This window comes from Adelges cooleyi, unplaced genomic scaffold (assembly GCF_023614345.1).
Source record: "Adelges cooleyi isolate 19-005CV unplaced genomic scaffold, UGA_ACOO_1.1 ACOO_flye_CR_arks_rails_tigmint_CR_PRNA_167, whole genome shotgun sequence".
In the NCBI taxonomy this organism is placed as follows: Eukaryota; Metazoa; Arthropoda; class Insecta; order Hemiptera; family Adelgidae; genus Adelges; species Adelges cooleyi.
Window position 1 is genome coordinate 3,553,923 of NW_026095824.1, and position 16,429 is coordinate 3,570,351.

At 35.3% G+C, this 16,429-nt stretch overlaps 1 protein-coding gene across 1 annotated transcript in view; it reads right to left on the reverse strand.

Moving 5' to 3' along the window:
• The window catches only part of LOC126848043 (uncharacterized), a 212,587-nt gene extending 199,215 nt beyond the window's left edge, over window positions 1–13,372 (reverse strand). Inside the window, exon 1 of the mRNA XM_050588553.1 lies at window positions 13,278–13,372. The gene's annotated coding sequence lies outside the window, so the exon portion shown is untranslated. The remainder of the gene's footprint in view (window positions 1–13,277) is intronic.
• Between the last annotated feature and the right edge of the window lie 3,057 nt (window positions 13,373–16,429).

Here is a 16,429-nt window from a genome sequence, read left to right on the forward strand (position 1 = left end):
AAATATCCCAATTTAAAATCAACACTATTTGCTGGGTTAAATAAAACAGCAGTAGCACCTCTATTTGCCATTAAATAACAACACTGATCCCTACGGGTAATACACTGTCACCGATAATCAGACATAAATAACAATAAATTATAAAAAAAAAGTAAGGAGTATTATTGTTACCCGGTTATCGGCTTTATCGACGGACGACGGGTTTAGTTGGATCACCCTGTATATGTATATATATATATATTGTAGAAGAGAGTGTAATTCGATTTTAACACTTTTCTCTTTGACCGCGCTTTTGGCAGATGCCAAGTCAGCAAGTACAGTAAGTTATATATTATAACGAATTTACACACACTTTATTGTTGGCACGTCGGTAAGTTTTACTTTTACAAGAATTCGACCGCTTGCAATTTCACACGTGTTGCAATAATAGCAGGTACACCACTCGTTGTGTGCCATTTTTATTACCCTTTTGGCGAACAACCACACACCCCTCCGACCCCTAGAATGTGGGCATCCGACGTCAAGTAAGTCTGGATAGAGCACCGACAAATCGAATTCCCTTTTCGACAACCGGCACACACACACACACACACAATATACATCTTGACAGCCGGCTGATTATCAATTTTGGTTCTCTAATAAAAGCCATAATATAAACGTCTTAAGAGGCGCGGCCTCTCAACTGGGTTTGTGTACATTAGATTTAATTTGAAAAAAATATCCAACATAAACAGCGCACAGACAGCTGCACAGAAGAGATGGACAATCCCTATTACATTAAACGATATAACCGAACGATTTTTATAAACCATCACCATTGTTTTTTATGTATTGAAAATATTTTTTTATGTTAAGCGGCGTCTTTGTAAACAAACGGGGCCAATGTATAAGTGTACATTCATTTTATAAAAAACAAACAACGTGCTTTTATTAAAGTTCGCGATAACATCTTACGAGTTATGACTTTAAAAAAATTCTAATTAAATTTGGAAAAGTTTTGTACTTTTAGTACAAAATCAGACACACACCTAACCCATTTGCTCATGGACACTCCACCTAATCTACAATACATTTGAATACAACCATTAGACATTTTCAACGTTAACAACAACGTGAAAGTGTATATATTAACAATTTGTATGTTTAAGCGCTCTTATATTTGTGGGTTAATGGCCAATTACCAAGCAATTTATCATTGAACAAAAAAATAAATATGATAAAACTTGCGAATTCCGCAAATATCTATTTAAACAAAGCATTTTTTTTTTGGAAAATAATTATATCCAAAATTTAGAAATTATATCGTCAGCTTCATTTTTTTTTTTTTTTTTTGATAAATCGTTTGGAATACTATTAAAAGTGTAAAAAATAGTTAATAATAATACTAAAAAAAACACTTACGTTTGCAACGCGTTTCAGTTGAACGTTATAACACTATGTCAATCCTTACCTGAAAATAAAATTAAAATAACATTATTTCTTTATGAACCAATAACAGTTTAAAAGTATTATAATAATTCCCGTTTTACGGCATAGTGATGTAAATGGATAAAACATGCTCGTTAATTTGAATAATATGCAACGTTAAAAATTGTAATAATTGAAGTTTATCGGCCGACGTAGACCGTAGGGTGGTTTATGGTCATATTTTTTATTTGCATTATTAAAATATTGCCTATGTATAGAGGTACAGCGGTGACCCCTCGTTAAAGAAAACTCATTTGATCAATATCCATCTAGATTATATCACAGACAAATAACTATCAGCTATTATTGTTCTCAAACGGCTATAGAAAATACTACCCAGTGCAATACATTGGACGTGACTTAATTATTAGTTGGACGATTAATTGATTTAAGTATTTCGTCGAAGCTTTTCGTCCATGAAGTTTTCACGTTAACGACCAGCTAATGAGATTACAAAAGTGACGATGGTACTGTGCCTGGCCTTTAGCGCATCCAGTGACATCTGTATTTTATACATTTAAGTATGCCGAACCGTCGAATTGGGAAGCCTATTGCGTTTATTAAAATAACAATGAAATTCCTCGAATATTTATCGTCCAATCCGTACTTGTACGCGTTGTTATTGTATAATATTTTATTGTAAAATACATTCCCTCGCTCTGCTGGTCGTTAAGTTCAAGAGAAATTCTCGCATCAGTTATGGTATTTCATACGCGCCGGTAGTGCTTCTGAAATAGCAAACATAACTGGCATACTTTATCACGACACCAGCCATTTTGATTGGAGTTCCATCATTGCGGATGGTATCTTTCTTATTGCACTAACTTTTAACAGCTGCAACAGATTGTACGTTTTTTTCTAATAAAAAAAAAAAATCATATTATATTATAATATATTTTAACATGGCTATGTCTTAACAACGCAAGTATAGGACCCTGGTACTTTTTGATACTTTCTATTGTCTCTTACCTCTTAGCTCTATTTTTATCTCTAATCTCTTTATGTATTAAGAGATAAGATATAACAGCCCATATCGAACCGTCCTCTTTTTCGAATGATGAAATTGGCCAATGAGGACACATCTTTTTTTTATTTGATTTCATCTTTCTTATATATATATATATTTATATTTTTCTATAATAATTATTGTGTATTATTTCAAATGTTTTCATTTTTATGTCATTTTTATTAATGTTAGTATATTATTATGTATTTTAATTTAGGGAATTGTTTAAGTCTTTGGAATTGGGCCAGTCCCGTTTATATATATATATATATATATAAATAAATAAATAAGAGATAATAGATTAAAGAAAAGTGATGAGAAATAAAAAATAGAGATAAGAGATTAAAGTTAATGGATGGTCTTACCGGATGCTGAGAGGATCCAACTGGATGCTGGAGGTGAGATTAGTGATTAGAGATGAAACATTCGATGTTAGAAAGTACCAGGGTCCTATACTTGTGTATTAAGACATATCCATGTTTCTAGAGAGAGAGAGAGAGAGGAGACTACAAGTGTAGTGTTGCCAGAGTTGTGCATCGTTCAAATGAAACGTTATTTAAATTATCATCTAGATAACACATTATTTGAATAAAACGTTATTTGACAAAAGTATTTTGATATATTTTATTTTGATAAGATTATTTCACAATAATGAAAAATTGTCTTCCTGTATTATAATATGTGTCGTTCATAGTAAAAGTGAATCGTCTCGTTTTAATTGTATTTTGAAATAACCAGCTTTTTGTAAATTAATTTGTATGAAAAACAATACAAGTACTCGTTGAGTGTTTTTTATTTTTTATACATTTTTGCAATTATTGGAGTTGCTTTTCTCTTTTATAATAAAACCTACGACTAAATGTGACTCCATTTAAGCAAAAACATGTACATTTTACAAATTTGTAGTTGCACCACTTTTACAATAAACGGACCCTATATACTGGTTTTATATATTTTCTACCAAAATGTAGTATAACACAACCGCTCGGTCGACAGCGATGCCACGGAATTGCCTACTCAGATCGCCGTTTAACGCGTGTCTTGTCGATGGCAGTCCGATCAAGTAGTAGTTAACAGCTACTACATAAGTAGAAGTAAGGAAGCAAGGACGAGCGCGGGAAGAGCAAACTCGAAAACATTTCATAACGGTCGGCCGAATCTGTCTGAGAGTGTTTTCAATTGTAACAAAGGTGAAACGTTCACGTTAAGGGCGACCCGAGAAAGCGGAAATTGCTCGGAATTGACCGGATACGGATGTGTAACCGACTTAAGACACTTGACGTTGCCGGGAAAACCGCAAGTGCCAAAATAAATCTCGCGCTTCACTTCCGCGTAGACAATGTACACCGTCCAAATGTCTTCTAAACAGAACACCTAATCACTAGGAATATCAATTCTTTTTCACGTGTATATTATGTTTTTTCGCCTGGGGGTCATTCTAAAAATTTGTCCTAAAACGTAACGCTGGATGTCACACTGGTAGCAGCAGAGGAAGGAGGGGGGAGACAAGGGATGATACAAATAGAGAAAATGGCTAAAAAATAAAAGATTAGAGATAAGATATTAGGGATACTAGATCAGAGAAAAGAGATTAGAAACAATAGATTACAGATAAAAATAGAGATGAAAGATAAGAGATTAGAGTTATGAGATGAGGGATTAGAAATAAAACAAGTACCAAAAAGATCCAGGGTCAAATACAAGATATTAAGGACGCTAGATTAGAAATATAAGCGAGAAAAAAAAGAGATAATAGATTAGAGATAATATTTTAGAGATACTAGATTAGAAAAAATAGATTAGATATAAATAAAGAGATAATGAACTAGATAAAAGAGATTAGAGATATGATATTAGGGATAATATATTAGTGAAAAGAGATTAGAGATACTAGATTACAGATAAAAATAGAGATGAAAGATAAGAGATTAGAGATATTAGATTAGGGATTAGAGATAAGACAAGTACAAAAAGTTCGAAGGCCAAATAAAAGATTTTAGGGACACTAGATTAGAGATAAAATATAAGAGAAAAAAATAGAGATCAAAATAAAGTTAATAAATTAGAGATAAGATATAAGGGACACTAGATTAGAGATATATATTGAAGAATTAGATTAGAATATATTAAAGATAATGGATAAGATATAAGAGATAAGACATTAGAGATATTAGATTAGAGAAAAGAGATTAGAAATAATAAATTAAATAGATATAATAGATTAAAAATAAGACAAGTATTAAAAAGTTCCAGGGTCAAACATAAGATTTTAGGGACGCTAGGTTAGAGATAAAAATAAAGGTTATAGATTAGACATGAAATATTTTTATATAAAAACAGCAACATTGTATTTTTTTTTAAGGTTTATCATCCGTGCGTTGGTTGTCTATTGACATTTGTGTACCGTATAAAATAATTTACTGTTACACAGTTTAATAAAAAGTAATAGTTTTTTTTTTTTAGTAACCGTTTTACTAATGTTAAAAAATCAATAACTTTATCTGCTATTACCGAATCTGGCGTTCTGCGATAAACGCAACCGGAAGTTTATCAGCTGTATAGTATGTATACTCGATGCCGTTACTATTATATTGTCAATAAATATTATTACAAAAAGGCCATCCTCGACTTATACGAATAATATATTTTATTGTCACAGGCGTTTACCAAAATGAATAATGCATTGTGAGATATATTATATTTTAAACATAAATAAAAATAATGAAATATACCGGAAAAGCGCGCGCTATGTCTTTTAGACATTTTCTCTTTTTTATTTTTTTTTTTTTTCATAAAAACCTGTAAGTATATAATACATATCTTTATTGAACGTTACACAATGTAAGTACATATAAAATCAAATTACACCAAGACGATACGACTGTAAAATTGTAAAGTGTACAAGAAATGGCTGTATTATAATATAAACGTCCCTCTCGATTGTCTTAGTGAGTAAGTGACATCATAATAAAGTATTCTTTGTGTATTGCTATATTACTTTTGCATTTTCAAAGAAGTGTATTTCGTTTGGAGGTAAATATTAAAAGTAAAAAAAAAACACACGTCCGGTACATTAAAATAAATAAACATAAAACAAGTGACGATAAAAAGTTAACCGTTTTTTGTACACTTCCCTCGCATTTTATATTTTCATATACTTGGAATATATTTTTTTTTTTTTGAAGCTCTCCGCCCTTTATAAAAACAAATACAGTAGTTTTGTTTTTTGTTTATGACGTCATAAAGACAAGAATTCATTCAAAAAACGTACACACGGCTACGACAGCTTTATGCGGACAGGTATAGGCGAAATAATTTTAATATTATTATTACTGCTGCTGCTCTTGGTCTGCCAGGATTTGCTCGTGCCGTTTTACGGTTGTCCAGAGGAAATAATACTATTAAAAAAAAAAAAAAAAAAGAACTTATGAACCGCTCTTCTTCCGGTTACATAATGTACATATATAGTAATATAAAACCGACCGGACAGAAAAATATAATATGCTTTTCAAAGGGCGGCTTGTCACATATTTTGTCTGCACTTTTTGTGTACTTGAAATAAAAAAAACCTAACCTACCTACCACGGTAGCCGGAAATAAATACTTAACTCTCTGCAAGTTTTATTGAACAAGTTTCGTTTGAAATTACAAGATTAGCGTTACTATGCTGTAACGTTGGAACCGGTAAAGTCCGGATTTATAATACCGTTTTAGGAATGTTATTATTATTATGCGAAGCCGAACAGTGGAAAATCCTTCGAAGGGAATAATAATTAGCTAACCCGTTGCGGTTTTCTATGCCGAGCAGTTTATCAGAGGGTAGGCGCACGTCTTGTGGTAAAATATTTAATACGTTCGTGTATAATACTATAATATATAAAAGTTATGAACCGGAAAGGCCTACTGAAAATCGATATTCGTCGCATCAAAGACCCATTAAGCGTAATTAAATCTGATTAGGTTGTGCGCTATCGGATCAACAAGTCAGAGCCAACCGAGAAGAAGAAGAAAATCTTAAAAAAACACCGTTTTGACGTCAACGGCAGAAATAATGTGTACATAGCTACCGGCTGTCTCTCATCTCCAAATTGTTTTTGTTTGCCCAACTTTTCCACCAGTGTATTATTATTATTATTATTACTATCGTCATTACTTTTTTTTTTTTTTGCCTTCCAAGTTGATCCAATCACTTTATAAACTCCGGCAAACTACCTCGATTTTTTTCCATTAACTCTACACCAGTACAAATTGACGTGCCACCACTAGCCGGACAATTCAAAAAAGAAAAACTTTCTATCTTCGTCCATGCGAGAGCTTGCGTCGTTATCTTTGATTAACTCTGGGTGTAGTATAAAGTTTTACACCCGTCTCTTCCCCTCGGGCAACAACCGCTATTGATCTAAATTTTCGACGGGAACCTTGGCTCTCTTTTACATACACACCACACACACGACTGAGAGAGTTTGTTGGGAGACAAGTACATCTCCCTCTGATTATTTTCCGTTTATGCGAATGTATGCGCCTAAAGGCGGCACCGCAGTGATGAAAAGCTGTGCTTGACAGCAGTTAGGAACTTTCCAATCCGACAACAACCAAATGTGTCAAACCAAACCGCTCCGATATTCCTCCCCCCCCCCCTTCAGATTTCGTCTGTCTCCAATTTAATATAATAAATAAATTTCATATGGAATCTGCATCTGCTATTTCGTCTATTTTAGCTACGCCAATCTTAGGCATCTTGTCCTGGGTATCAGCGCTTCTTGATCGGGGTATGTTTTACAGGAACTTAGGATGGCCTGGTAGTGGAAACCCTCAGGACATTACCGCGGTGAATGGGAAATGGCGAAACCCACCAAAGCATTATTATGTCGAACAATAGCTCACAGCAGCCGTTCGGACTTGGACTAGGAACGTATCGCGATACGCCCTTCCAATGGCAATGCTGCGAATATTATAATGATGACCCGTCGTTATCGTGGCCGAGATGGATGGAAAAAGATATAAAAGGGGATATGTATATAATATGATGATGAAGACGGTGGAGAAGAGGCCCGTTGGTATCATTTCATTAAATTGGCTATAAACTCCGAGGGATTTATGGGCAAAGTACAAGCGAGAGAGAGAGTGAAATACGGCGCCTCCGTAATGAAAATAACGCTTCCATCATAAAACAACAAGAGAAATAATATCACAAACAATACCACGGTTACCGATAGCCCCCGCAGCCTAACCTGCTCGACAATGGATAATCTGTTCGAAGAGTTGAACGACCGTTGGGGTTTTACCTTTTATGGTTGGCCACGGTGAGCGAAAGGTCGTCAAAAATAATATTAATAATATGAACCGCAATAATAATTTAATAGAACGCCCACGAAAAAACCCTAAAAAACAATTTCGCGGATTACAATAAAAAATACTTTTCAATCTAAATAGAACTTTTAATTTTTTTTACCTGTAACACCACAGATTAAATAAAATCAGATAGTGCACCACATAATATGGTAAAACAATAGATTTTTAAATAACTGTTATCGATTGGTTTTAACTCAACGCAGTAGGACCGGCAATACTGTTAACTGATAAGAATTACTGATAACAAGTAGCCGATTAACGAAGGCCGGTGGTGATAACATTACTTTGACCACACCGTAGAACAGAAGGATTATTTTTTTCCCTTTTTTGGTCACACTGACTTGAGATTATTAAAGTATCTTTACATTTTACGATTTTTTTTTTTACTGATATAAAATATAACAAACTAGATTGCTAAGTGCACATGCCGACAATAGAGTTAATTGAAGTTACCGCCAACTTTGTGGGAACAGTTTGTTTAACAACATGTTTATAGCTGTTATCACTGCTTACAATGATAACATCTGATAGCACAGAATCACAGATATATATTATTTTATACACACATGAATCCCACAAAAAAGGCCGAGTAGACTTCCATTCTTATCACTAGTTAGCAATCTAGTTTATCATATTTATCTGTGTAAAAATGTTAGGTTATGTAATGATAACATGATGATAATATGATGATAACTCCGGCATATAGTTGATAAGTCATAGAAAAAACAATTAATATCATGGACGAAACGATAACAGCCGTTCAAAACAAAATGGCGACCGACTATAACAGGTAATACGCGTTCTATATAATATCGAGTTCAGTGATGCCAACCATTGAATGCGTTAAAACAGGATTTATAGGGTTAAAAAAAGTCGAATTTTTTTTAGCTTATCTATCTGTGATAACACACTATCGACGGACTGGTGTGCACGCAGAGCTGATAACTTTAATGAAATTACACCTATACGACCGTACAAGGATGACGGCGTTAACACTTTTCGGACCAAGACGGTGGCGGCGATTCGTCCGATGGGATGTATTATCATAATTTATAATATTATTATAATGTAAACAATTTCCCACCGTCGTTAAGCGCCATTGAATGTTTCCATCAAGTTAAATGCGAGTCGCCCCCGGGGGGCTATTTCGACCTGAAATTGTTCGCTTATTGGACCTGTCCCGTCAACTCTCTGGAAATATTAAATTGCTCGCGACGAAGACAGTTTGCTTTTCTTTTATTTTTTCTCCGCACCCCCCCCCCCCCCCCATTGGCCGCTGTTTGCTCAGATAATAACATGTCCAGGCAACGCGAAGAAAAGTGGCTTCTTCCGCCCGGCTTTATCCGTATAATAATAACGCTATTACCATAAACGCCCTTTCGGTTATTACCATTCGAGGCGTGCAAATACGACGGCTATTTCGTTAAACTTTTGTATTTTAATTAAAAACTATCTCGGCGCCAATGCCTTGGTCGGACAACGTTTAATACGGTGCATCATCATCTAAGCTATATTAAGACCGCAACTATACCAGGTAGCCGTCGTGTGTACTCGTTGGCTGTAAATCTTGCACTATGGATGCAACCACCCTCGTCCGTGTACTTACCATAAAGGTGCAAGGGTGGCCCGCATAAGGGAGGCAAGTCAATTTTATTTGTGTATAACATTTAAATTGGTGAAAAATTCAAGAAAGATTTTCCAAAAAAATATATATACTCATCCGTTTTTTGGCGGTTTAACGGTAATACAGCAACAATTGACCAGAAATAATTGGGGTGGGGGGGGGGGTTGTGTTCAAATACAAACAAAAGGGTTCGTTCACAGCGATAAGCCGCCGTTAAAATAAACCTTTTCCAATTGCAAAAAAGATATGTTGGGCTTACCACCAATGATTCCAAATGTTTTTCATGACTTTTATACAAATTTACCTACTGATGCTACATTAAAAGAAATTGAGACGTTGAGACTGTTATAGAAGTAGAAAACTATTAAAACGGAGGGCTATTCAATTTGAATCATGTCCATTGACCAAAGTCAAAAATTATTTTGTGCAAAATACATTAAGTTGGCATAATTAAATTCAGTTAATTAATTCGATGCGTATCTAATAGTAACTTATTTTGTTATGTAATAATTAATTTGTTGTTTATTCACATACCTGTATTCTATTGATTAGCAACTTTTAACGAATCAAATTCCCGTCGACAGGTATTATTATACCGGACCGAGTAGTGTTGTTGTACAAAACTGACGATTTAAGTTTATAAAATAGTTACACAACGGACGAGCAAATAATTAACTTTGAAAACTCTCCGAAGACACAACTACAAAGGATGTCGCTCTATCGCGTTCAGGCTTGGCGAAACCGAAATTAGTTCACGGTATATTATAACTTCATTTTTATTCGCTTACAACTCGGTCAATGCGGTCTAGCGGTTCGTTGGGTGTTACGCTCAAAAGTTTGATGGATTTTCAACAATAATTATGCCAATACACGGTGGCATTCGTGAAGGGCAAATTTTCTTAGTATTTTCCAGAGTTCTGACTAAAGTGTCCCCGAAAAGAAAAGCTCGAGCGTCTCATCCCCATGTAGAACACCTCTAAATAGGCAAAACAAACAGTTTATTATTATAATTTGACGGTTGTTTGCCCTCTTGGACTTTTCACTCGCCGACCTAAGACGAGGTGTACCGGAAGTGTCTATACATATTGCCTACATTGAAACGCACACGGCACCGGCCGACCACGTTAGAGCATGTTCTGCAAGTATAATACAATACAATATGTTCCCATACGCGTTGGCATATCGAATGCGGATTGCATAACACTCTGAACGTGTATTATCATTCCGTTAAGGCGAATATAAAATAAAGTATCTCCCCCGTCCTACCCACCGCAAAGGGTTCAAATGTTTTTCTTTTTTTTTGTTCCAAACACTAAAAAGGAGATATTCAGAACTTTTTTACGGTCATTGCAATTCAAAATGTATTCGCGGCCGTTTCACTCGTTAAATCCGTACCGGTACTTTCGATCGCTGCTCAACGAGGGGCCAATAAAAGTACATAAATTACTCTGATAAACATTGTTCAATTACTTTAATACATAATATCGAATAAAACAAATGTCTAAATAACAAAATACAACGTGGCGTACAAACCTACCGTTCGAGTTAACTATACAAGGAATGAAAATACAATACATCAGTTACCGTCTAATCGAGTGTAATAAATAAATGTATAGTAAATATCGTTAAAAATAATGTGCACACAACGGGCGAAACGTTTTCGTCGAAAATTGTAAGCAAATAATAATTTCAACTCGTGTTGTACTGATCGTTTCTTCTTTGAACACAAGCAAAAGATAATAATCGAAAAATGAAATACCTTAACAGCATTTGTCTGAGATGTTATGACTTAACTTCATTTAATTAACCAAGTAAAAACAATTAATAATGTGTTTTTGGGTCGTTGATGTAATATAATACAATTGTGTTGTTTATAACAAAAGTTGTAATTAATTTAAATCCAAGAAATGCACACAACAAAACAAACCCATAAACATAGTATTATTTAGTTTTTTTTTTTTTAAATCACCTTTCATATCCTAATTTTCATCATATTTCTAAATCTTTATCTATTTATTTTCAATCCGATTTTGAAATTATTGAAATGCTATTAACAAATTTAAGCGTTATGGTTTACTGTTGTAATTATTATTAAAAGCATGCTGTTCGACCGACCGGACTTAATTAAAAACAAATATAAAATCAACATATTAATATGCATATTAAAAAATATTGATCCAAACCGACCGACTGGTATGTGTGTATGTATAATATGAGATGGACGAATTATTGCCTTTTCCCTCTGTGCAATTACAGCTGTTACACCAATGGGATTTTATTGCTAATAACAGTACCCAATGGACTAACCGGAATATGTTCATGACAATATATTACACTGACCAATCGAACGTTATGGAAATTACATTTAAAACATACACTCTTGATGAGTCAAACGTTATTAGCCATTAAAAAGCGTTGTCGCTGCCAAAGAAAATACATGAAAATTACACTTATCCCATTTAATACCGCAGAACAGATAAAACCTATATTATAATTTACTTGTTCTGTGTTTGACCCGTGTACAGGTAAAAATTAGTCAAAACCCAAAGCTTTCGTTGAAAACCGTCGAAAAAAAAAATAAATGCAAAATGCAATTACGCCCCGGGAACAGCCTAAGTATACTGTCGAAACTTTTCCCCTCAGAACATCAGCTTTATAAATAACGAGTAAAATAATGTACATAATTTGTCAACATTAAATCGGTACTTGTATTATTTTTCAAGGTAGTTTGGAAAATTATAAAAAAAATACCTCGGTAAAAAAAAAATAATAATAATCTGACGGTTTATTAGTTATTCTAAATAACGGAATGATAAATATTTATCAAAAAAATGTAAAATGATTTACACAATCACTTATTTTGTATTCAACGAGTGTTCCATATTAAATGTGTGTAGTTGTTATTTTTTTTTTTTTTTACACATTTATATTTTAACCTAAATTTTTTATTGAAAAAAAGGAACGCGCGCTAAATTATGTGTTTGTTAATTTACTATTTCATACGTCTTGTTTTGTACACGAAATAAATACAGTTGACATTTTAAATGCCGCGGTATCTTATCCTTGTACATATTATCTTTTTTCATGGATTAGTGTTAATACGTTTTCTTGATTATTCCAAGTGCCAATTAGCAATATGTTTGTTGTCGTTTTTAAGTTTACAAAATAGACGGATGGTTAGTATTCGCCAGTTGGTAGGTAGCATTGAAGAAGGTTTTATTTATGTAAAATAGAATTAATTGTGTACTTGAAATTTTCCTTTTTGACTTTTATTGTCTATAAATTATAGTTTTAGCCCTTAACTTTTTTATAATGTATACTACTACATTACCATAGTGGCTCGCACAGAATATCTACTATAATATTATAAATCATAACTATCCGGGACAAGATACAGTGACATTTTGGAAAAAGTACAGCGTTCGCCTCTATCTCCTTTTGGCTTTCTCAACCGGAATCTAGTTTCTCGAATGAATCGTGCCTTGTATTTTTGTTTGTTTTGTTTCAGTATAAGAAAAAACACGCACGCAGGGTTTAAAACAAACAGAAATCTATAGAAAAACAATCGTCCCTTTTGGGTAAATACTGGCCACCGCCGAAAAATAACATCGGAAAAACCATTTTTTTTTAGTTTTTTTATCAGAACAAACAAATACAAAAAGAACAATAAAAAGTAATAATTGGAAAAAAAGCGCGACCGGTGGGTAAAAAAAAAATATAGGTGTAGATTGTATTTTTTTTTATCATTGTGACGGCAAGGAGACGGGCGATAAACCACTTTTTATTAACGGACGGCGACGGCGGCCGCCGGAACGAGCGGTACGTTACCTGTGCGATGCGTGTGCGTGTGGTGCAAGCTGTTGCTTCGCGCCCGCCGGCGGCGGCTGCGGCGGCGATGACGTTGGCGGGCGGCCTTCCGTGGACGGTCCCGGTGGCACGGTGGTGGCGGCGGCGGCTGCGGCGGCTGCGGCGGCAGCGACGGAGATTATCGGGTCGACGACGGCGGCCTTGTGTGTGCCCGCGTTGGCTGTGCCGCTGCGTACGACTGCTGCCGGTCGCGGTGGACCTGATGGGCTCGCCGAGCGGTGACGGCCGTGAGTTTGGTGTGCGCGACCGGCGACCGCGATCCCGGGTGTGTGTGTGTGTGCGCGTGTGTGTACGCGTGTGTGCGTGTATGACGGGCATATATACGTGTGCCAGAGTTTTCTCGGCGGCCGCCGACGTAGAGAGCGCCCGTCGCCGTATCGCCCGCGGCCACCAGAGGATGATGACGGCGAGCTTTGGGTAGCGCGCGTGTGCTCGAGCGGTGCGCGTCCCTTTTTTTAATGGCGCGCGCACGCACACACGCACCCGTGATCCTCGTCCATTGGCTGCGGCCGCGGCCGAACACGCACGTGGTGCGCACGCACGGGACGCGGCCGCCGCCGCCGCCGAAACGGGACACCTGTTCGAGTCGGCCAAAGCACCGCCGCCACACCGCAACGTAAAAAAGAATAAAAAAAAAAAATCACCTCCATTCTACCTCCCTCCCTCCCACCTGTCGAACCACCTTAGAACGACATCGACGGGCACGTGATGATCAATACCCTCCTCCGCGTCCTCCTGGCCGTCATCACTGGCTGCCGAATGTGTAAACAATCGCCGGCCGCCGTAATGGCAAATCCCGGGAAAACGTAATGTGTATGGCGCGTAATCGCGTGTATGCTTACCGGGAAACTCGGTCCGGTCGGTTAATTGTACATTTTTTTTCAGTAAGCAAAACTCGGCCGTCAAATGTTTTTTCGCAACGTTATGATTAATTCACTACGGTAGGCGCGTCAAACCGTTGGAAATATCACTAAAACCAAAACGTTAATACCACGTCACACCACTAATTTATTAATATGTTATTGAAATTATATACTGTTCGATAAAACATGACATTGAGCTAAATTTAAATATTTTTTGTACATTTATTTTCGACTTTAATAATCTGAATTTTCTGTTATTATGACATTTTTTTTTTTAGTTAAAATTCGTTACAATATTATTACAATTATTAATATCCGATTTATTAATTGGTATTTGATAATATCAACGATTACTAATATTAATGTTTTACAAAAATTAATAATTATATTTGATTATTAATCTAATTTCAATACGCTCCAAACCTAATAATTACAATGGTTTGCATTGTTTAAATACAATAACAAAATCAAAGTAAATAAAATCCGGTAAATCCACGCAACAGAGTAACGAAATTGCCTATTTATCGCGCCGTCATACCTACTGAAGTATATAACGCTATATTAAATTGAGGCTATGAGTGCAAAAGTGGCCTAACCCATAAATTAAAATGAATTTTTAAAAATAGTATTTTATTTATTTTTAAAATTCGTTAATTTAAATAAATATATGTACCTATATAACAAAGTATTAATTGTATTTGGGTAGTTTTCAATTTATGAAGTTGGTTGAATAATTCAATCATTTAAATATCAGTTAACATATAAATTTATGAAACTATCGTTATTGGCGAATAATTCTATCAATTAAAAACACAACACAGTTTATTTGATTTGCATTTTTCTGTCGACAAAGTACGTCCATAAGTTTTATTTAAATAATATTATAAAAGTTTTAACGACATTTCAGTTTAAATACACTTCGAGATGAATTTTTTTATAGGCACGGTGTAGCGTTAAAACAGCCGCCTGTTTTTTATGCATTTTATTTAATAGTGTCATACTGCATATTTTTTTATGAAATTAGTTCATAACTGTCTACGAAAGCACTAAAATTTGTTTGCGTGGCCCTCAAGTTCAAAAGTGAACTCAAACTTCCAGATAAACATAAAAAGCCTTCACAGAAAATCTTGATTAAATTCGGTGTCTCGGAAAATCTTGTTAGTAAAAATAAGGCAGTTACATAGAGTATGCATAATTGTCTCCAGTTTCATTAGGCCGTAACCGAAGGCGTTAATAATCGCATTGTACTTGCGAGAGAAACGCGTTAGACTTGTCGTTTTTTATAATCAGTACATAATTCAAGGAAGACCGAAGAAGCTGCATGTGTCGGTGACGACAAAGGGTTTGGATTTCTTCTACAACGTTATACCTGTAATAATAAATTAAACTACATGCATGCATGTAAATGTATACACGCTACATTTAAATTAAGCTTAAGAAATTGATTTTAAAGTTGGTCCTCTGTTCCAAAACCGTATTGGGCCCTGGTTCTGAGAAGTGTCTCGAATTAAATATATAATTATAGTTACTGGACAGTTTTGACGGACCAAAGCTGTGGTTCGGTGTGAAATATCACACTTAGAGACGTTATCCAGAACCTATAGGCTCTAGACTGGAGAGTGTACTTGTAGGTACTCGAGTCAAAACCAAACGCTCGAGGTTTTTGACACGAATACGTCTTATGGCATAATTTGTACATCAAGTTGCAGGATATATAAGGGTATATAAGGGCATATAAAGGATATGTAAGGACATAACGATAGTCCAATTGATTTGTTAGGTAGGCACTTACTTACTGGCGAACTACGGAAATCGATTTATGAGAAATGTTGAAAATTGATTTGTGTAGCCAGTAAATCGATCAAGGCCAGACATTAAAATACTAAAACCCGTTTGGCCAGAATATATAATTAAGACTACACTATCGCCATGATATATCACAAGGAGATTATAGATTGGAAATGATCGTGTAATTATATATCAGGACATGTCCATGTATTGATGACGTATCTGCATAGAGTGTGGATACTCTTAACTTTCTTTTTTTTTTTTTTAGTCGTGTCTTGTCTGCACGTCTGGCCGCTCGTGAATATTTCACCGGCACGTTTAACTCGTATGGTTTTTAATTGTTATTTATAATTACCTCGGGGAAAGTTCATCCCGTCTACAACGCGGCGTTCCGATGAGCGGTCGCCTCCAAAACAACACATAGAGGGACCACAAAAAACAAACAAGGGAAGTTACCCTTAA